Genomic DNA, 22,564 nt, shown 5'->3' on the forward strand with positions numbered 1-22,564 from the left:
ATTGGTTTCCTTCCCATTTGGAGTTTCACTGGCACAGCCGTATGTTCGGCGCTGGCACTGTGTTTGTATTTAGGTCAGGCCTGTTTTAACTCCTCTGGGACTGGTGCCGGGCTGCGACCGCCTTCCCTTCCGGGGCTGACACAGAAGCACTGGGTTGGTTCAGCCCAGCTGGGCTGCTGAGAGTTTGGGGAGGTGGTAGAGGGAGGGAGGAAAAAGGCAGGAAGGGAGAGGTGGCTTCAGCCCCCAAACTCTGGCCCCTCTGCGTCCCCTTCACCCTGTCCCTCCCTGGTGGAGACCCCTGGCCCACACACCGAGCTGCAGGGGAGGGGATGCAGCTGGTGCTCCCCAAGGTGCAGTGTGACTGTGGCAGGTGACACCCTCCCCTGCCTCAGTTTCCTCCCCGGTGTCATGAAGGACTGCTTTGATGACGTCAGCCAGCCTGTCTAGGTCCTTGTGTCTGTGTGGTACTGCCACTTGCTGGCTGTGTGACCCGGTAAAGTTACAAAACCTCTCTGTGTCCAAATGGCCCCAGCTGCCAAGCGGGGATAAAAATAGGACCAATCTCCAGAGGCTGTGGGGAGGAGACAGAGGCACGTGTAGGTGGTCACATGGCCCCTGCCCGGTGGCCCGGGGACTTCTCGGCAGGAGGTAACGTGCCGATGATGTTGTATTTGTTACTGGTCATCCACGAAAGGTGCCCCTCACCTGCCAGCCCTCCTCGGCCCAGGCTGAGCCGTAGAGGCCGGTGCTCATTGACATTCTGACCGCCCGGATCTGTCCCCAGCCTGAGTAAACCGACCCTGCGTCTATCGCCAGATCTGGTAATTAATACCCTGGACGGCTTTTATTGGAATGAAGCGGGACCTGCACATGACTTGCTTTTTAATTAATAACCAGCCTCCGCCCCACTCGCCTCTCCTCTCCCCGTTGTCCTTGAGGACAGGCTGGGGTGGGGCCCAGAGTTGCCCAGGCCTGTTCTACTACCTCTGGCGGGAGGGGTGCAGGGCAGGCACAAGAAGGCGGCCTTGGTCATTCCCCCACATATACCCCAAATCTTCCCTGTGCAGACCGGAAGAGGCAGCTCTGAGTGGGGCCAGGACGGGGGCGGCGGGGGGGGGGGGGGTTGGGGGGAGAGGTGTCCAGATGTGGCCCCTGAACTCAGGGAGCAAGTAGCTCAGGGTGGCCAGACCACAGACACATCGATACCAAGAGCAGGTGCTATGGGAGAAGTCTCTGGAAGGACAGAGCCAGAAATAGCCAGCTTGGCCTGGAGGCACTGGGGAGGTGCCTTTGAGCTAATGCCTGAGAGATGGCTGTAGCCAGGCCGGCGTGGCTCGGTGGTTGAGCGTTGATCTATGCACCAGGAGGTCACGGTTCGATTCCCAGTCAGGGCACATGCCTGGGTTGTGGGCTCGATCTCCAGCTGTGGGTGTGCAGGAGGCCGCCGATCAATGATTCTCTCTCATCATTGATGTTTCTATCTCTCTCTCCTCCCTTCCTCTCTGAAGTCAATAAAAATATATTTAAAAAAAGGAAGATGGCCGTAGCCTTCCTGGTGGAAAAGAGGAGGCACTGCTGTTCCAGGTAGCAGGAATGGCTATGCAAAGGCTCAGAGGCTCAGAGTCCAGAGTCGGGGCGCGGCCGGGCTGATCAGAATGGGTGTTACCTCAGCTCGAGCAATGGGGAGCTCTGGGGGCAGGTGGGAGATGAGAAGACCAGGCAGGAGGGGCCTGAGCACAGGGCTGAGAGCCTGGCTTTATCGTGAAGGCCACGGGCTGGGTACACACAGAGGAGCGATGTGGTCAGATCGGAGTTTTAGAATCACTGCTCAGGGGTCCAGTGTAGGAAGGGGACTAGTGGGAGCAGGACCCCTGGCTGTTAGAGCTGGGGTCCACGATCAGGCTGTGAGGCCTGCTCACCCCACCGGGGGCCCAGGAACCTGGACCTTCTTAGGGCAGAGAGCCGGCAGCCTCCCTCCACTCCCAAACTTGTCGCCTTCCTCCTGCTGTTTTTAAGGTAGCACCTTGCTGAGATTCAAATGAGCATCTCTAGCCTGGCTTCTTTGCATAATTTCCTTCCGTTAACACTTCCCAGAGGCCAAAGAAGACAGCACAGCCCCCACGTGGGGACCCCTCACCCTGGAGGGAGAGGAGCACACCCCATCTTCGATGAGTGCCCTTGGGTGGGCCCCTGGCACCTACGGGCCTCGCTTTCCCGCTTTTTGAAGTGAGGGAGCTGGCAGCGTGCCCCCTGCCCACTCCTGGCACAGAAGCCACACACGGTCCCCTCTCCTCCCCGCACACGTGGGAGGGTGATGGACCTGCTCAAAGCGGAGAAAACCGCGACCCAGAGGAAGGAGGGCTTCTCAGTATCACTCAGGGCTTTGGTGGCGGGACGAGACCTGGTCCTTTCATTTCACACAGTAGGGGCTCCTGCGCTCCACAGGCTCCCGGTCATTGGGGAGATCAGACACCACTCCCTCCCTCCGCCAATGGGAAAACGATGAAAGGAAAAGTGAGGCAAGCAGGGTCACAGTCCCCGAGGGCCGGGGCAGCCAGGAAGCCTTTCCTCTTTGTCCCCCAGGTCTCAGCCCTGACTTGCCTCCTCCAAGAAGTCTTCCCAGATCTTCCGGTTCTTTGAGCTACTTTGTCCCTTGCTGTCCATGTTGCCCACCATCACCTGATCCCCTTAGGCAGCCCTCTTCTCCCAGGATCCTCTGCTCTCCGCCCTGGGCCAAGGCCTCCCTGAGGGCAGGGATGGCATCCCTTTGCTCAGGGCCTTCCTGCCTCCTAGTCCCCTGTGTGGCTCAGCAAACAGGGCTGGCTGACCCTGCACGCCTGCCTTTCCAACACCTGTCAGGACACGCCACGTGCGCTGGCCACGCGAGTGAGCGCCTGGTCCGTGGGCGCTGACACGCCACCCGTTCCTCGGTTGGGCTCACGTCTCTTTTTGGCAGACAATTCCTGCCCCGCAGGGCTGTTTATTGCCGGTGCTCAGGAGGCATTTGGGGACTGCGGTCACTTTGCCTCAGGTCCAGGTCTCCTCACCGGAAAGTGAGAATTCACACGCGTTTTAGGGAGCGCCTGCTCTGCGCAGGGCACAGCGACAGACCCTGGGACCCACAGAGGAAGCCGAGCTGACCATCCCCGTCCTCTTGACACCTGTTTGGTTGGGAGCCGGGCACATCTAGGAATAAATGGCAGGTGATGAGATTGATGCTCTGCGGAGGGCAGGTAACAGGACGTGGGGACCTGGGGATGGGGGGGACACTAGTGTGTGAGCGGGACCTAAATGATGGGGGGAGGGAAAAGCCTGAGCACCACCCAGGAGACAGAGCAGCACTTTGTCCAGCTTGATCCAAATGCGGGAGAAACGGCAGGAAGGGGAAGTGGGAAGGACCCTGAAGTGGGGGGGCTCAGCTGTAATGTTGGGGGGACATGGCATAGTTCGTGGCGCTTTTACCCACGCGGCTGAGGCTGTTCCCAACCTGAAGTCACCCGCCTGACTCTGTGGCTCTGCCCGAGGGCGATGTCTGGCCCCAGGTGAGTGCCTAAATGCCATGGGGACCCTCAACCGTTAAGGAGTGGGAGCTGGTGACCTAACCCCCAGCTGCCCCCATTCGGGGGGACAGTCCTGAGGCACGCTGTCCCAGCTTCCAGAGGGTCCCTAACAAGACTGGGCCCCAAAGGTCCCCCCCTCGCTAACGCATTCTTCGCTGACTTTCCTCCCTGTCCCACCCCTCACGGGCACCCTAGTGTCACCTCCCAATCACTTGCACCCAAACCTTTGGGGAATCCAAGTGAAGACAGCCAGACTGCCCTCTTTCCCTGGGATTGACTGGGTCAGGAAGGGAAGAGACATTGCAGACAGGGTGGGAGAAGCAGCCCAAGGGGGCGGGGCCGCAGGAGCCAGGGGCAGGCTGGTGTCTGCTGCGGTAAGGTGGAGATGCCCCAGACGTGAGGGTCTGAGGGAAATGGTGGCATCTTCACCCCTTCACTCATTCAGTGCTCTGGACTGCACCTCGTTTCAGAGAGGACTTAGAGCCCCTTTTAACCACATATATTTAACACTCACGTCGCTTAGTGTCATTCTGCACATTATAAAGCGACTCTGTCCCATGCAGGGTTTTTAAGGCCACCACTTCAGCCTCCCGTTGTGCACACAGAGGCTCAGTGTTAACGTTGCTGGCTTGTCTGGCACCCCTGCCCAGACCAAAGCCATCCTCTCTGGTCTCTGTTGGGTGTATGAGGGGAAGTTTCATGTACTGGGTTTTTATCATTTTCTTATTGATTTGTAAGAGTTCTTTACATATGATAGATCCCAATCCTTTGTGAGTTGTCTGTGCTGCAAATCTTTTCCCAAACTCAGACTTATTTTTCATTTTGTTTTCAATATTTACTTATTTATTAATAGAATTTAAATATTTTATTTATTAGGAGTTTTAGATTTTAATTTAGTCACATTGTCAATAGTTGCCTTTAACATTTGTGCCTTTTTATATCTTGTTTCAGAAAAACTTTCTATGGCCAATTCTGTTGGTGGTGTCCAATATCCATTCTACTCATCTTCCTTAGTGACAAAATTCCAGGTTTTATCTGAACATATTGCACTTAGCTGTAAGACTACATTTCCCAGTCTCCTTTCCAGCTGGGTGTGCCATTGGACGGACATCTGACCAATGGGATGTGAATAAAAGTGTTTTGTGAGGCTTCCAGGACAGTCCCTCCCTCGCCTTCCTCATTCTGCCACCCAGGAGGTAAATGTGATGGTTGGAGCTCCAGCAGGCATCTTGTACTCTGCGGTGATTTCTGCATGAAAGCAATATGCTGATAATGGCAGGGCAGAAAGTCAGAAGCCTATTTCTTTTTAATTTTATTTTAGAGAGAAAGGAAGGGAGAGGGATAGAGAGACAGAAATACTGATGAGAGAGAGAGAGACATTGATTGGCTGCCTCATTCATGCCCTACTGGGGATGGAGCCTATAACCTGGGCCTGGGCCTTGACAGGGAATCAAACTGTGTCCTTCTGGTTCATAGGTTGATGCTCAAACACTGGGCCACACTGGTCGGGCTAGAAGCCTATTTCATTCTTTCTTTCTTTCTTTTTTTTTTTTTTTAAATTATTGATTTCTTACAGAGAGGAAGAGAGAGGGATAGAGAGTTAGAAACATCGAAGAAAGGGAAACACCAATCAGCTGCCTCCTGCACACCTCCTACCGGGGATGTGCCCCCAACCAAGGTACATGCCCCTGACTGGAATGGAACCTGGGACCTTTCAGTCCGCAGGCCGACGCTCCATCCACTGAGCCAAACCGGTTTCGGCTAGAAGCCTATTTCTGGATATCACTGTGAACCAGTCCTAACAGTTTTTCTGGTTTTGTTGTTGTTGCCTACCTCTAGAATGATCACACCTGAGATAGAAATGATCATAAATAAGAGAGGACTTACTTAAGCCACTACTGCTTTGCGTTTTCCAATCTAATACACTTCCCTATTTTACATTTTCTTTAAAAGTGTCACAACCTTGCCCAGCCGGTGCCACTCAGTGATTGAGTGTTCACCCATGCACCCAGAGGTCGCTGGTTCGATTTCCACTCAGGGCACATGCCTGGCTTGCAGGCTTAGTCCCCAGCAGAGGGCATGCAGGAGGCAGCCAATAGATGCTGATGTTCCTCTCTCCCTTCCTCTCTCTCTAAAAATCAATAAAAACATATTTTTAAAAAAGTTTCACAATTTTACTTTTTACACATAGCTCTTTAACTCCTCTGGAGTTGATTTTTGCTTATGTGGGAGGTGGGAATCTAATTTTATTCTTTTCCCATATGTACAGCTAATTGTCTTAGCATCATTTATTGAATAGTCCAAAACAAAATAGAAGGTATTTTGGAATAAATTTAGTAAAATTTGTTCAAGACCTTTATAGATAACATTGTAAAATTAACTTAGGGATGCAAATTTTTAAAATGTTTAGATAAATAGAAAGACGTACCATGCTCATGGATGGGAAGATAATTCTTCCCTGAATCCATTTATAAATTCAATACCTCCTCAATCAAATCCTGCTGTGGGTTTTTCAAATGATATATGAAAAGACAAAAACAAAAAACAACAAGTTAGGAAATGAGGGAGAATAAGGGCAGGAAGATAAGATGAAGTCAGAGGTGAGGGCCGGTATATTTGTCAGAGGTGAGCCACACATTTTCCATTGAAACTTTTGGCAACTGATGCACAGAGGGGAACGTGATGAGTTTTTATTTAAAAGATAAAAACATGTCATTACCAGATAAAGAGCTGTTCCTGGGATTGGTGGAAGGATTGGGGGGTGATGGCTAAGGGGCACAAGGTTTCTTTCTGGGGTGATGAAAATATCCTAAAATTGATTGTGGTGTTTGCACAACTCTGGGACGACACGAAAAACCTTTGGATTGTATGGCATGTGAGTCATATCTCAAGAAAGCTGTTAAAAAAATAAAAGGGGGACAAAGAAGAACACACAGGAAGGCGTCATCGGGGCCTGGGTGTGAGCGAGGGACTTCCTGGCAAGCCCTCCGCGATAAACTGGCTCTAACTCAGGCCCGGGAACGCAGTGGGCCATTACCTAAAAGTCTGTAAAATCTAAGCATTTCCTGGTCCCGAGCTGGGATGGTGCGTCTGAGCCCTCTGATGGCCGTGACTAGCAGGCAGGCCCGCCCGGGGCCAGGCCTCGGGAGAGCCTCTCCTCTCCTTGGTTTGTTAAAGAACTGGTTTTGAGGCATTACATACAGAAACATACACAAACCTTCCGTGGGGACTTCACAAACTGAACAGTCCCGAGTAACTGGCACCCAGGTCAGGAAACAGAAAGTGCCAGGCCCCCAGAAGTCCCCTCACACCTTCTGCTGGGCATCGGCTTGGAGGAAAAGTACCTGGACCTCCAACGGCACAGATACCATTGTCTGTTATATTCTGTAGCCACGTGAATCCTGGCAGCTCTCAACTGTCTATAGCTGGGGGTGGAAGTGGGGGAAAGAGCTGGACAAGCTTAACAGAGGGACATCCCAGGGGGTCTTGGTGACCAGGGTTGGTCCTGGCAGGAAAGTGCTGGGACAGGATATCGTACTGGAGGCTCCTGGTACCCTCCTGGCATAGTCTGCCTTGACTCCATTGGCGATGGGTATCAGAGACCACAGATCCTAAAACATGCAGGGTCTGGAGGAAGCCTGGGTGCGTGAGATTTTAGGCAACCACGTGCTTCAGTAAATCAAAGACACTTACCCTCCTTGGGTCTCATTTGCTCATCTGTGAAACAGGGTTGATGATATAGAACATGGGCTACATGTGTAAGGACTGAATGTCTAGACAATTAAGAAGAAGTAATGACTGAGAAAAAATAAGGATTTTAAACTAAGAAAAATCAAATGCCAGCAAAGACTTAAAATCAAGAACTTTCTTTTTTTAAAAAAAAGGTATTTTATTGATATTTTACAGAGAGGAAGGGAGAGGGATAGAGAGTTAGAAACATCGATGAGAGAGAAGAAACATCGATCAGCTGCCTCCTGCACACCCCCTACTGGGGATGTGCCCAAAACCTAGGTACATGCTCTTGACCGGAATCGAACCTGGGACCCTTCAGTCCACAGGTTGACGCTCTATCCACTGAGCCAAACCGGTTAGGGCAGAACTTTCTTTTTAAATAATGAAAAAATGTTAACATGAAAGAAATAAAAGACTAGGACCAATGAGATGACAACTTTAAAATATAAAGATGAGGAAAAGTAATCTGTAATGCAAAGTTAAAATTAGCCAATACAAAATGAAAATAAAAAACCAGAAAGTTGGGCTTACAAATTACCCTTAACAAGAGATCAAAGTTAAGAGGCTTAAAATATTGATAAAATAAAGTGACAAAATGAATGTAATTTAATTTAGAAGATCAAAGCCTAAAGGCTGAGAGTTAGAGACTAAACAAAGGAAGGTTAAAGATGTAAGAGTTTAAGAAGTTTTGGAGGACCACCCATGAGATGAAGAGGGATTTTCAAGAGGACAGGACTGTGTATGAAAAACTGACATTAAGAATGAAGACAATTATGTTTATCTTCTAAGTAAGAATTAAACTTCAAAGACAAGAGAAAACCTATTTTACAGGAAACAATAGCAAAAAGCTTGAAGATTACAGATATAGATGGTCAAATAAACTCAGATTACAAAAAAAAACGAGGTCAATTATGTGACTAGTAAAAGGCTACCAGAGAAGGAATTAAAAAAAAATTTTTTAAATTGATTTCAGAGAAGAAGGGAGAGGGATAGAGAGATAGAAACACCAATGATGAGAGAGGATCATTGATCGGCTGCCTCCACACTGGGATTGAGCCTGCAACCCAGGCATGTGCCCTGACTGGGAATTGAACCGTGACCTCCCGGTTCATAGGTCGACGCTCAACCACTGAGCCACAGCAGCCAGGCATTTATTTATTTGTTTATTTATTTATTTTAGAATGGTGGGCCAATATAGGAATGTTTGGAGCTTAGGGAAGATGGCAAAGAAGAGGACAAGATAGAAAGTTGTGTGTGTGTGTGTGTGTGTGTGTGTGTTGTGGTTACTGGAAAGGCTTCTCTGAGGATATGGTGTTTGGGCCAGGATCTGAGGGCTGAGCCAAGAGAAGGGGGCTGGGGTACCCCAGGGAGGTCCAGGCTGGAGGGTGGTGGCGAAGGATATAATGCAATCCAGGGGTGCACCTATTGAGGGGGAGATGAAGACATCCCTGATAAATTTCAGGCTCCAGCCTTCTGGGAAATCAGATCCCAAGTTGTCTGCGTGGGTCAGAGGGAAGGGCGGCCCCTGCAGCTGGGGAAGGGAGGCTGTAAGAGGCTGTAGGGGCGTCTAGATGGATGTTGGGGCAGCTGGTGAGATAGCAGGTCCCTTCCTCCTTGGTATGTTTGAGGGAAAGAGCAGAGAGCTTTGCAGAAAGTTTGCCCAAGTTTCCAGAGAAGATTCTAGAACTAAGTCTTTTGTTTTTTTAATTCTCACCCAAGGACATTAGAGAGAGGAGGGGGGGGGGAGAGAAAGAGAGAGGTGAGAGAAACATCCATCAGTTGCCTTTACTGGGGATGGAATCTGCAACTCAAGTATGTGCCCTGACTAGGAATGAAACCAGAAACCTTTCGATGCACAGGACGACACTCAACCAACTGAGCCACCCCAGCCAGGCCTGAATTAAGGCTTTTGGTTGTTTACCCCATACAGGAGGTTATTTGCCTTCTGAATTTTACACCAGACCCCAAACTGCTGTCTTTTGACATTTTCAGTCACTCCTGGGGAGAAGAGGGGCCAGGGTGAGTGCCCAGAGCTGGGGTTGGCCAGGGGGACATGAAGATAGAGTTTATGACAGAGATCCACGCCCAGGAGGCAGCCCAGGGAGGGGAGCAGATTCTGGAGTCGGGAGGGGCATACCAAGACCCCAGGTCAGGCGCCCTCAAACTACGGCCCGCGGGCCACATGCAGGTGTTTCTGCAGTTTTGTTTTTTTACTTCAATATAAGATATGTGCAGTGTGCATAGGAATTTGTTCATAGTTTTTTTTTAAACTATAGTCCGGCCCTCCAACTGTCTGAGGGACAGTGAACTGGCCCCCTGTTTAAAAAGTTTGAGGACCCCTGCCCCAGGTCCTGCAGGGTGGGGAGGCCACCATGCTGGGAGGAGGGATACTGGGTCAAAACCTGGTCTATGGGGTCCTGGTGATGGAATGAAAACCCACCCTCTATTTGGCCTCTGTCCCAGTGCATACTCATGTACAGGCGGGGACCAAGTCTGGGAGGCCACAGGGACAGTGAGCTCTAGGGCTACGAGCTCGGATGCCTGGGTCCCCATCTGGTTCTGGCCTGTGAACTTAGTCAGACGCCATCTGCGCTGTGGGCCTCTCTCCCCTCTGCATCTATGGATGGTGGCTTGATACACAGCGGTGAGAGGGCTGAGGGCGACACCTGGTGGTGAGTTGAAAGCATCACAAGCGAGGCTTGGCTGATGAATCACCTTGGAGCCCCCGATGCCTGTTCCACCCTCCAGCTTCACCCCCAGTTCCCTAGGAGGAGAAGGCCAGGGCGTCTCAATGGACCTAGATGGTCCAACCGATGTCTCCCAGGGCAGGCAGAGCAAAGAAGGGAAATGGACAAGAGAGGTCCCAGTGTCTGAGACAGCCGGCCCTCCGTGAGATCGACCCTGCGTTGTGGGGAGGGAATGAGGCATTTGATGGCCAGGACCCCATGCAATGCGTTTCACTGTCCTGACCATACCGGAGGCGGGAAGCAGGGGCTCAGGGAAGTTTAAGGGTCTGGCGAACGTCATAAACCAGGAAAGTGGCTGAGCTGGCATTCAAACCAAGATCGTCTCATTCTTAAGCCTGATCAGGTGCCTTTCCCGTGGGTCCCAAGGGGCGCCCTCCAAGGGCCAGTGAGCATCGGGCAGAGCTGTGCTGAGGACACCCCACTCTTCACTGCAGTCCACAGCGACTCAGTGCCACAGCTGAACACTGCGGCTCCAAGGTCTACTTAGTCTTCCCTGGGAGGGACCTGCCTGAGCCATCCCCGGAGGGGTGACGGTGCCCCACATTTCCCCCTGTGACCCTCCCCTCACCTGGGGATCGCACCCCACGTTGCAGATGAGGAAACGGAGGCCGTGCCCAGGGCCACAGGTGGGCTAGTGAGTCAGGGGTGGAACCTGGGCCGCAGCGGCTGCATAGCACTGCCCCTTGAGGATGAAGGCAAGGCCCTGTCAGCCAGCTAAGGCCCCCCACCCCCTCAGGCGGCTCACCCCATCAGGAGTATAAAAGGGGGTGCTGATGAGGAAGAATCAGAGGAGGGCTGCTTCGGAGCAGCATTTCTCAACCAGGCCCGGCTGACCTTCTGAGCTGGATGATTCATTGTTCTGGGGGGATCTGTCCTGTGGATTGCAGGCCACGAAGGAGCATCCTGGTCTCTACCCACTAGGTGCCAGTAGCATCCCCCAGTCGTGAGCACCCAAGGTGTCTGGAGACATTGCCAATGTCCCCAGGGGAAAGGCAGGTTGGGTTTAGATCCCCCGGCTTGGAGAGAGCTGTGTCCCACCCGGGGCGTGAGGTTGCCACCTCCCGACTAAAGCCGTGTAGGTGGGGCTTTAAGAAGACCCCCTTGGAGAGCTCATTATGCTTTCCTCGAAGTTGGGGGACACAGTGGACAGGTGTCCAATATTTTAGGTCGTGAATTGAGACTATGCTTGCAATCAAAGTGACCTTGGTACTCTGACCTTTGAGTGCCTGCTGAGGTGGAGGGGTCTGCCCAGGCTCTGGGGCAGGAGCACCCCCACTTGAACAGGTTTCGTGACAAATTGGAGACAGAAATAAAGTTGTGTTATGATTCTATCCTGTGAGTTCTGCTTGGATCTTTAGCTTTCACGTTCTGCAAATGTTAAGGAAACGTGCCTAAGCATGGATTTCTTTTTATTTATAATGCTCGTGATTCTTTGTATTTCACGTTTACACCTTTTGTCAATTCTGGTAATTTCTCAGGTGTTTCCTCTTTAAACAATTCTTCTGTTCAATTCTATTTTCTTTTGGAATCCAATTAGACACATATAAGCCTTTCTTTTATTCTCTTTGTCTCCTATTTATTCAGCGAATATTTATTGAGCACTATGCCAAGCACTCTTGTGGATCTTTCCTTTTTTAAAAATTGGATTGAGAGAGAGAGAGAGAGGAAGAGAGAGAAAGAGAAATATTGATTTGTTGTTCCACTTATTTATGTATTCATTGGTTGATTCTTGTATGTGCCTTGAACCCACAACCTTGGCACATGGGGACGATGGTCTAACCAACTGAGCTACTCGGCCAGGGGTTCCTTGTGGATCTTAACCAGTCTTTTCCATCTTTTACCTCTAGGTAATCTTTTCCGATCTAGCTCTAGTTTTCCAATTTCCCAACAGCTTTGTTTAATCTTTTGCTTTAAATATCTATTGAATTTTAATTTCAGTAATGAGATTTTCCATTTTAGAATTTCTAATTAGATATTTTCAAGCCAGTCTGGTCTTCTTTCTTTTCTTAATAGTATCATGTTTCCTTGCCCCTGTCTTTAATTCAATCTTATTTCCTTAAACCTCAAAGATAAGCATTTTGTATTTTGTATTAAATAATCCCCGTATCTGAAACACTGTTTCTCCTGGCTTTTGCTTTGTGTATGGAGTTTTGGATTGTGAGCTTATGTTCGGTGGGAGTGCTGGAGGCCAGGGATGAGGGCACATTCCTTCAGAGGGGGTTGCACTGGCTTCTGCCAGGTGCTCTGTACCGGGACCACTTGAAAGTCATTTGCCTGCTTATTGTTTCCTGAATCACCCCAAGGGCATAGTCAGACTCCAATCTCTTACGGGGCTTGGCTTGTTAGAAAGTCTGTGAACCGCCCCCCGCCCCCCCCCCCCCCCCCCCCGCACCCAGAGATTAGGCCAAGACACTCAAGTTTCCTTGTCACCTGCCTTGGCCAGGGCAAAGCTTTTCTAGTCCATACTTGTAAGGAGGTTGTAGCTCTGTCGTTTTTGACTTTCGCAGGAGTCTTGGTTCCAGTTTTCCAAAGCCCAGTCGTCGGAGCCCCTTGTGGCTGCAAAATCCCCAGCCTTGGGGTTTCCGATGTGGGCAACAGCCTGGGCAGCCACCGCTCACGAATCAGCTTACCACTCCGGCTTCCAGCCTTGGTTTTCAGCCCTTGGGGATTTCCTGTGCTTGCCTGCAGGCTCAGCATGTGCTTAACAGCATGTGTGGTATATTTCATCTGGCACATTGTATCAGGAGAAGTTATATCGAGGTGTTTTTAAAAATGAAGTTTAGCCTGCTACATTGCCCGACACAGAAACCTCACCACGCCTTCAGGCACACGTGTGTGATTCTGGATTCTGTGGTCGACTGTTTTCGGAAGTTCCGTCTTTGCTCCGAGTCTCCCAAATGCCTTCCCCTCCTTTGTTCTGTGGTGTCTTTCCAGGTCCACACTGCTGAGGTTTGTCCCGCTCTCTCCTGACTCTCTGGGAGCAGCTCGGTCCGTGCAGACAGACAGAGTGAGGGCTCTGTTTGCCCAGCCCTCTGTCCAGCCTTTGGTTCCCAGGGGGAGCCTGCGTGGCAGACTTCAGGGTGTGCCTTCGCCTGGCCTCCCGGCCTGGCACCTCCTGTGGGGCTGCCATGGTGCTGGCCTCCCGCCCCAGCACACGTGGAGTTAGTTCCCGAGGTCTGGATCAGGGGACCCAGAGGCTTGATTAATGTCGCCAGACCTCCCAGGTCCTAGCGTCAGGCTGTCTGTCCATCTTACTGTACAGTGTTATTGGGAACCTTCATCGTTTCCTATGTCTCCATGGATAGAGTGCACAATATTTCTAACCCAGCTGTGTATCAAGAGAAGAACAGATAAAGACAAATACGGTATGCTCTCACTTATATTCGGAATCTTAAAACAACCCCAAAACAACCAAACCACAGACACAGAGAAGAGATTGGCGGTTGCCAGATGTGTGGGGTGGAGGGTGAGCGGAATGGGTGAAGGGGATCAGAGAGTACAAACTTCTAGTTACAAAATAAATGTCATGGGATCTAATGTACAGCATGGTGACTACAGTTAATAACGCCATATTGTACATTTGAAAGTTGCTAAGAGAATGGACCTTGGAGTTCCCATTACAAGAAAACACACACAACTGTGACTAGATGAGGTAATGGATGTAAACGAGACTTACCGTGGTGATCATTTCACAATATATACAAATGGGCAATCATTATGCTGTACACTTAAAACTAACATAATGTTCCGTGTTAATCATACCGCAACTTAAAAAATGACAAACAATGCCAAAGGGTGGAGAATAGGTGACTAAGCTGTGGTATACTATCCAATGGAATACCACACAGCAGTGAGAAGAGAACGGATTATTACTACACACAAGAAAGAGGTGGATCTCAGACGTGCAATGTGACCCCAAACAGCACACAAGCAGCACTCGCCTATGAGGACAGAGGCAGAAATAATCGTCAATCGTAATGGGGCGGCCTGAAATAATTGCGTTTCGGCTCCTGCTTATTTCTTGGGGAGAAGGGGTGAGTATGGGCTGGGCGGGGCATAAAGGAACCTGCTTGGAGTTGGAAATGTTCTTTTTTTTCCATCTTAGCGGTGATTCCACTGGTTCACACTCAGATTCATCAATCTGGGCACAAAGTTTTTGCACTTAGTTTATGGAAATTAATCCTCAATAAGAAAAAAATTTAAAAAGTATTATAAAATATTCCTAACACCCCCCAAATTATGAAGGATCATTCCTGTACAAAACATTTAAAAATAACGACCTCAGTGCGGGGACACCCCCTGAAGTCCTAGGTGTTGCTGGCTCTCTCCCGCTCCATCCATCTTTGTGTTTATTACTTTGGAAAGTCAGCAGACGCTGCGTGGTGGGTTCTCCACTAACCTGGGAGTCATTGTTTCTTTTATTTGAAACTAGAGGCCCGATGCATGAAGATTTGTGTAAGAATGGGCCTTCCTTCCCCTGGCTGCTAGCACCGCCTTCACTCTGGCCGGAGCTGCCTTCCGCCTTTCCATGCTGCCCAGAGGCCCCAAGTGGCTGGGGGTGGTGTGGAACACCTTCGTCCCACCCCACCCCCGGCCGCTCAGTGCCTGCATATGCAAATTAACCCGCCAACTTTGTTGGGTTAATTTGTATTCTCACTCCTGATTGGCTGGTGGGTGTCACGAAGGTACGGTCATGTTTCTCTTTTATTAGTGTAGATTTTATGGTCAGTTTATGAAGTTTGATGATGAATGTTATGAGAAGAATATTCTCCTAAAATTATTTTTTTCTCAGGAAAAAAAGAACAGAAAATAAAGACCCTCTCAACATAGCCTCAGAAGCCGTGCCATCGACCTGCCGATGGGGACGGGCCATTGTTTACTCTGATCAGCAGGATTGTAGCCTGGACCATCCTCCTCGCCCTCTCGCTCCAAGTCACCCGTTTCCTGGCACAAAGCCGCATCGTCCTCCACTGTCTGCAGCACCTCCTAAAACTGGGTATCAGGTGGGTGAAACTCATGATCTGTTTTATTTATTTATTTATAATATATTTTTATTGATTTCAGAAAGGAAGGGAAGTGAGAGAGAGAAACATCAATGATGAGAGAGAATCATCAACTGGCTGCCTCCTGCACTGGATTCAAGCCTGCAACCTCTGGGTTCATGAGTCGATGCTCAACCGCTGAGCCACGCTGGCCAGGCGGTCATGATCTGTTTTGAATCGCTGTTTCCCACCTAATTACTTTTTTCCTTCTTGTTCTTCTTCCACTCACTTCTTTTTTAATTTCCAAGAGTCCTGCATCAAACCTGGCCTTCCAGCTTTAGAAATCGTCAATCGTAATGGGGCGGCCTGAAATAATTGCATTTCGGTTCCTGCTTCCTTTCCATTCTGTAGCTGCCTTTTTTCTTCTGGTTTCTATTTAATCTACTATTGCATTGAATTTTCTTGCACAGCCGGCATTGAAGTAAAGATCATCACCCTGCGAGGGTTTCTGCTGCCCATAGGGCTCATTTAAAAATGTCTGAGACGTCTTGTCTTCTGGATTCCATTCTAGAGAATATTGTGTAAAAGGGGAATGCAGCGGGGTATTTTTCACTGCATGTCAACTTGAGTGTGATCTGGACAGCTTTGTCATTAGATGTCAGAGGAATGGTGAAGCTGGGGGATTTCTTGGTAATTCCAGATAAGGACACTGTCAAAACCCTCTTCGCTCACCCCCTCACATCCTTACAGCATCCCAGAGAACTAGAGCAGGCCTGGAGCTGGAGGGAGGCAAGGCGAGCAAACCCCAGAGCCTCCAGCTCACGGCGCTGCTCCCCGCCGGAATGTGGCATGGTGGCCCTCACTGCTGCCCGTGGATGGCCTGGACACCACGGCGGGACCGCGGCCACGGGCTCAGAGCCAGGCCAAGTCCACTGAACACCAGCCCTTGCTGCATTTGACTCCCTCATAATTTTTTTTAAATTACTTTTTATTAAAAATTATTTTCCAAAAGGAGCATTGTGTCTTAATTTCCTCCTCAGCTTCACTGAGATATAATTGACACATAATACCGTATAAGTTTAAGGTGTACAATATGATGATTTGATATATGTATATGTTGTGAAATGATTACCATCCCTATAACTTTTTTTAAAATTTGTTTTTTATTGATTTTTTTTTTTTTAGAGAGAGAAGAAGGGAGAGGGAGAGAGAGATAGAAACATCAATGAGATATAAACATCAATGGGCTGCCTCCTGCACATCCCTCCCCCCAACTGGGGATTGAGCCTGAAACCTGGGCATGTGCCCTGACCAGGAATCGAACTGGTGACCTCTTGGTGCATGGGTCAATGCTCAACCACTGAGCCACACTGGCTGGGCATCATCCCTGTAGCTTTTAAATCAAGTGATATCAAAAAGATTCACTTGGGAGACCTAATGTACAACATGAGGACTATAGTTAATAGTATTGTATTGTATGCCTGAAATTTGCGAAGAGAGTAGATCTCAAGTATTCTCACCACACCAAAAAATAGTAACTATGATGTGTTTAATTAGCTCGATTGTGGTAATTATTTCACAATATATACATACTAGAGGCCCAGTCTGCACCCTCTCCAATCTGGGACCCCTTGGGGGATGTCCGACTGCCTCTCACAATTCGGGACTGCTGGCTCCTAACTGCTCACCTGCCTGCCTGCCTGATTGCCCCTAACCCCTCTGCTTGCCTGCCTGATTGCCCCTAACCACCTCTGCCTGCTGGCCTGATTGCCCCTAACTGCCTCTTCCTCGCCCCGCACCCGGGACCCAGGATTCCCTCCTCTGGCCAGTCGCAGGCACCCAGAACCCCAGGCTTCCCTCCTTCTGGCTGGCCACAGGCACCCAGGACCCTGGCTGGCTTCGCCTGGGCTGGCCACAGCCGCAGGGGACTGTGGGCAGGCGGCTTTGCCCGGGCTGCAGCCGTAGGCGCTGGCACTCAGGACCGCAGGGTGGGTGGCTTGTCCCTCTCCCGGGTCTCAGCCCCAGCACTGGCACCTGGGACCGTGGGGCATGCGGCTTGTCCCTATCCTGGGCCGCAGCCTGGCTGGTCCCCATTCCTCTCTCGTGAGCTCATTTGTGCCTGGCTGGTCCCCATTCCTCTCTCCCCAGTGTTGAGTGTCTGAGCCGTTAAGGCGTGACCGTGTGAGGGCGTGACAACCATTTGCATATTAGCTCTTTATTATATAGGACTAGAGGCCCAGTGCATGAAATTTGTGCTTGGGAGGAGGGTGTCCCTCAGCCCGGCCTGGACCCTCTCCAATCTGGGACCCTTCTCACAATCCGGGACTGCTGGCTCCTAACCGCTCGCCTGCCTGCCTGCCTGATTGCCCCTAACTGCTTCTGCCTGCCAGCCTGATCGCCCCCTAACCACTCCCCTGCTAGCCTGATTGACACCTAACTGCTCCCCTACCGGCCTGATCGCCCCCAACTGCCCTCCCCTGCAGGCCTGGTTGCCCCCAACTGCCCTCCCTTGCTGGCCTGACCTTGCCCCCAACTGCCCTCCCCTGCCGGCCTGATCACCCACAACTGCCCTCCCCTGCTGGCCTGTTAGCCTCCCCTGCAGGCCATCTTGTGATGGCCATCTTGTGGTGACCATCTTGTGATGATGTGAGGGCATCACACGAGGGCACGAGGACCACCTAGGCTTTTATTAGTATAGATATTAAAATATTGAATTAAACATATATAATTTTTTATTTGTAAATTATACCTCAATGAAGCTGGGAAAAAAGCAAATGATAGGTAGTGGCAAATAAAAAAAGAAAAATGGCCCTAGCCAGTTTGGCTCAGTGGATAGAGCATCAGCCTTTGGACTGAAGAGTCCCGAGTTCAATTCAGGTCAAGGGCACATACCCCAGTTGTGGGCTCAATCCCCAGTGGGGACCATTCATGAGGCTGCCGATCAATGATTCTCTCTCATCATTGATGTTTCTATCTCTCTCTTCTTCTCCCTTCCTCTCTGAAATCAATAAAAATATTTTTTAAAAATTAAAAATGGTATATATACATATAATGGAATATTATTCAGCCTTAAAAGGAAATCCTGCCATTTGTGACAACATGGATGGACCTTGAGGACATTATACTAAGTGAACGAAGCCAGTAACAAAAGGACAAATAGACTGTGATTCCACTTATGTGAAAATATACAGTATTCAAACTTATAGACACAGAAAGTAGAATGGTGGTTAACAGGGGTGAGGTGGGGAGTAGAGAGCTGTTGTTTAATAGGTACAGAGTTTCAGTGCTGCAAGATGAAGACATTCTAGAGATCGGTTACAAAACCGTGTGAGCATAGTTAACACTAGTGAACTGTACACTTTTAAATTGTTAAGACACAGCCCAGCCGGTGTGGCTCAGTGGTTGAGCGTTGACCTATGAATCAGGAGGTCATGGTTTGATTCCCAATCAGGACAGATGCCTGGGTTGTGTGCTGAATCCTCAGTAGGGGACATGCAGGAGGCAACCAATCAGTGATTCTTATTGATATTTCTCTCTCTCTCCTTCTTTAAATTTTTTTTTTTTAAGAAAAAAAGAGGTTAAGATGTGTTGCACAGTGGTTAGAGCATTGGCCCAAGCACCATAAGGTCCCGGGTTTGATTCCTGGCCAAGGGCATGTACCTGGGTTGTGGGTTTGCTCCCCACCCCCGGTGGGGGTGCATGCAGGAGGCAACTAGCTGATGTTTTTCTCTCACATTGATGTTTCTCTCTCCCCGCTCCCCCCTCTCTGTCTCTCTCTCCCCCTCTCTTCCTCCCTTCCACTCTCTCTGAAAAAGCATTGGAAAAAAACACCCTCAGGTGAGGATTAAAATGGCTAAGGCATTAAATCTATGTTGTGTGATATTTACAATTAAAAATGAAAAAATAAAATATTCATTCACCCCCTGCCCAGCCCGCCTCAGTTACTGAAATGGTTCCTGGTACCCACCCCCTTTTTTTTTCTGTTAACATGATAAATTGCATCAATTGATTCCCCCCCCCCCTAAGAGGTTATCTGAATAAATGAAAATATGCACATATCATTATTAGCAAAGATTCTAAAACAGTTTGGTGTTAATATTAACAAATCTCACTCTTTCCACAATCTTACTGGCACACACGTGGATACATGGCAATTATCATCATGTACACTTTCTTTTCTTTTAAAAAAAACAACTTACAGAGGTGAAAATTACGTAACATAAAATCAGTCATTTAAAGGAGGCACCCAGTGGCATTCAGCACATTCCTCACGTTGTGCAACCACCGCCTCTGTCTAGCTCCAAAGCATCAGTGGGCAGTTTCTCTCCATTTCCCCTTCCTTCAGCCCCGGCAACCAGCAACCTGCTTCCTGTCTGTGCTGTATCTGTTCTGGACATTTCCTATAAATGGAATCATATGGGACGCGGCCTCTCGTGTCTGGCTTCTTGCACTTAGCATAATGTGTTGGAGGTTTATCCACATGGTAGGCGGATCAGTACTTCATTCCTTTCTATGGCCAAATGACGTTAATTGTGTGAACGATTTACACGTATCCCTTCCTCCGCCGAGGGACATCCGTGCCGTTCGCACTTCCTGGCTATTGTGACTGCGGCTGCTGTGAGCAGCTGTGCACACGTCTTTGTGTGGACACTGGAGAACCCTACGCTCATCGGCGTAGTGGTCATCGCTGGTGATGAATGACCCAGGAGCAGGCTCCCCTGGCACGGTGCGCTGGAGGGCACGTCACCCCTGCACGTCACCCCAGTCTACTCATGAGAAAACACCAGACAAACCGAACTGAGGGACGTGCAACAACATCGCTGCTGGGTGCCCTTCAGATGCGTCCGGCTGTGAGAGACCAGGAAGGCCCGAGAAGCTGCTCCAGATTGGAGGTGGAGGAGAGGGATGCATGCGTGCCGTGTGGGATCCTCGATGGGATCCCGGGACAGCAGAGGGACGTCGGAGGAAACACTAATGGAACCCAAAGCGTGTGCTTTCGCCAGGTGTACCCTATCCATGTCCGTTTTCTAGTTCGGGTCACTCAGCTGTGGTGGTGCCAGAGAGGAACGTGAGGGGAAGGTGGTGAAGGGTACACAGGAATTACACTATTTTTGCAATTCTTTTAAGTCGGAAGTTATCCGAAAATTTAAAAATTAGAAGAGTCAACGCAGGGCTGGTGTGGGGACACCTGTCCGAGTGGCCGGCTCCGAGCCCCATCCCAGCGTAAGGCAAGCCCTGACCTGCGGGCGGCTCCTGAGCTGTCAGTGCCGGGGTGCCTGGGCAGGGGCGAGGGGCTGCGCCCAGCTCCCGGGCTCCTTCCACGTTGTGTGAGCAATCTGCCGACGCCCGACGGACTGTCGAGGGGCCCACCACGCTGGGCTGAGCCGTTGGTCCAAGGGCTTCTCTGGGACCCCGACCCACGTGGCGGCCAGTCCATCTCGCCCATCCTTCGGACCCCACCTGCCTGAGATGGGTTTTGTGTTTTCCATTCCACAAGCAAGCGGAGCAGTGGGCCTGGCCTGCACGGCCAGAGCGTGGCAGGCTGGCTGGACCCGGTGTCCAGTGCCAGCTCTTACCAGGGGGATCCTGGCAGAGACGCCTCCCCCAGGGTGACCGCTCTGAAGGGTGGCGCTGCCCTCCAGGCCTTTGGTTTTGTCCACACCTCCCTGCAGCGGCCCACACCACAGGCCTGGGGCTTCCGCCTGGCGGCCGGAGCCGTGGAAGGTGCTCTGGGTGGTGGACTGTCATGGCCACCTCGCGCCCCTCCCCCCCTCGGAGGCCTCCCCTCCTTCCTGGTGCTTCCCTTCACCCTGTGCCTCCTGGATGCGCTCCCTGGGCAGACGGCTCAGGAAGCTCCTTCCGTGGGATCCAAGCCCGTGGCCACCTGGCCTCCAGTTTCTGGCCCTCAGCCTTGGTGACAGCAGGGAGGCCCTGCCCACCTGAGAGGCAGCCCCCTCCCCCTACGGCAGTCCTGCCTACTCCCCTGCTCCGTCCTCCCCCACCCAGCACCCTTTTCACAGAGTCCTCCCCCACCCAGCACCCTTTTCACAGAGCCCTCCCCCACCCAGCACCCTTTTCACAGAGTCCTCCCCCACCCAGCACCCTTTTCACAGAGTCCTCCCCCACCCAGCACCCTTTTCACAGAGTCCTCCCCCACCCAGCACCCTTTTCACAGAGTCCTCCCCCACCCAGCACCCTTTTCACAGAGTCCTCCCCCACCCAGCACCCTTTTCACAGAAGCTGACGCGGAGTCAGACCGCTGGCCTGGGAGCCACACGTGGGCAGGGGCCTGGCTCTTCTCTGACCGCAGCCCCTGGCCCGGAGTTCCCACGAACTCGAGCTAATTCTCTCTCCTGCATCAAGCAGTCCCTGGGGGGGGGGGGGGGGGGTGCGGGGGCATATTTGGTGTCATCACCTCAAGTGACTGGACTCAGTGCCTCGGGTGAAAGAAACCACAGGCCACCATGGTGTTTGGTCTGAAGAGGAGAGAACCTTGTTCGCAGCAGCTCTTTGAATTGCAAATGCTGTGCTGGTAAGAAAGTTCTGGAAGGACAGAGACCATTTATATTCAAGGCAGCAGAAGCCCAGAGAATGGGGCACTGTTTAAATCCATCTTGTGATGGATGCTGTGTTGATCGCACTCCATTCCTACCCGCTCTGCACTCCCTCCCTCCTGGCTGTGCCCAGGGCTGGCCTCTCGCCTGCCCGCCCGCCTGCCCGCCTGCCCACCTCCCCACCCCCCCATCCCCCACCCCCCACCCCGCCCGGACCCCTGGCCTTGGCTTCGGGTTTAACTAACAGGAGAGGCATCAGGAGGGCAGGAGGAGGCCAGGGTGTTTCCTCTTCCAGCTCCTTGGGCCACCCCACTGCTGGAGTCCCCCCACAGCTGCAACGTTGGCCCCATTCCAGTCACAGCCCCTCTGCTTTGCCCTTTGGGTAGGAATGGCTCCCCAGAGTCCTTTGTGGGTTTCCTTAGTCCTGTCCACACCTGCACACACGGCCCTTCCCTTCAGGTCCTGTCCCCCCCTGAGGTCCCACTGCTCGTGCCGGGACGGTGCCCTGAGAAATGGCCCGGTGCTCCTGGACCCTCAGCTGGGAGCCTCGAGGGCCTGCTCCGTCTCCCGGGGAGGCCACCCCAAGGGCAAAGCCTGTAAGTGGACCACAGGCTGCAGACGCTGACTGCTCCTGTGATCTACAGACAGCTTGCTGTAGGACAGAACGAGCTCCGAACTGGAAAGTGTCCTCACCTGACTCAGCAAGCTGGTGTTGGCTGACCCATCACTATTTCGCACATTGGGAGATTTTTCTTTTCTTGCAGGCCCACTCATACCTCTAACAGATTCAAGTTCAAACCTCCGCCTCTCAAAGAACTGCTGCAAACAAGATCCTTTCAAGGCCCAGATTCAAACCCAAACAAGGCAGCTCAGCCCCGGATGTCTTCAACACCAGGCCCTCTGAGGTCCTCACCAGCCATCCACACCCGAGTCCAATCGGCAGGCAGCCCACCAGAAGCAGGACCGAGACCAACTCCTGGCACCAGCGT

The 22,564-nt window shown here is 51.2% G+C and overlaps 1 long non-coding RNA gene across 1 annotated transcript; it reads left to right on the forward strand.

The window, feature by feature from the left end:
- The first annotated feature begins 4,561 nt into the window (after window positions 1-4,561).
- LOC307108989 lies at window positions 4,562-22,465 on the forward strand. The gene is made up of 3 exons (XR_013814366.1): window positions 4,562-4,847; window positions 14,832-15,042; window positions 22,340-22,465. It is a non-coding gene; the product is annotated as an uncharacterized lncRNA (long non-coding RNA).
- The last annotated feature ends 99 nt before the right edge of the window (window positions 22,466-22,564 follow it).

The sequence above is a fragment of the Cnephaeus nilssonii genome (genome assembly GCF_951640355.1).
Source record: "Cnephaeus nilssonii genome assembly, chromosome: 2".
Classification (NCBI taxonomy): Eukaryota; Metazoa; Chordata; class Mammalia; order Chiroptera; family Vespertilionidae; genus Cnephaeus; species Cnephaeus nilssonii.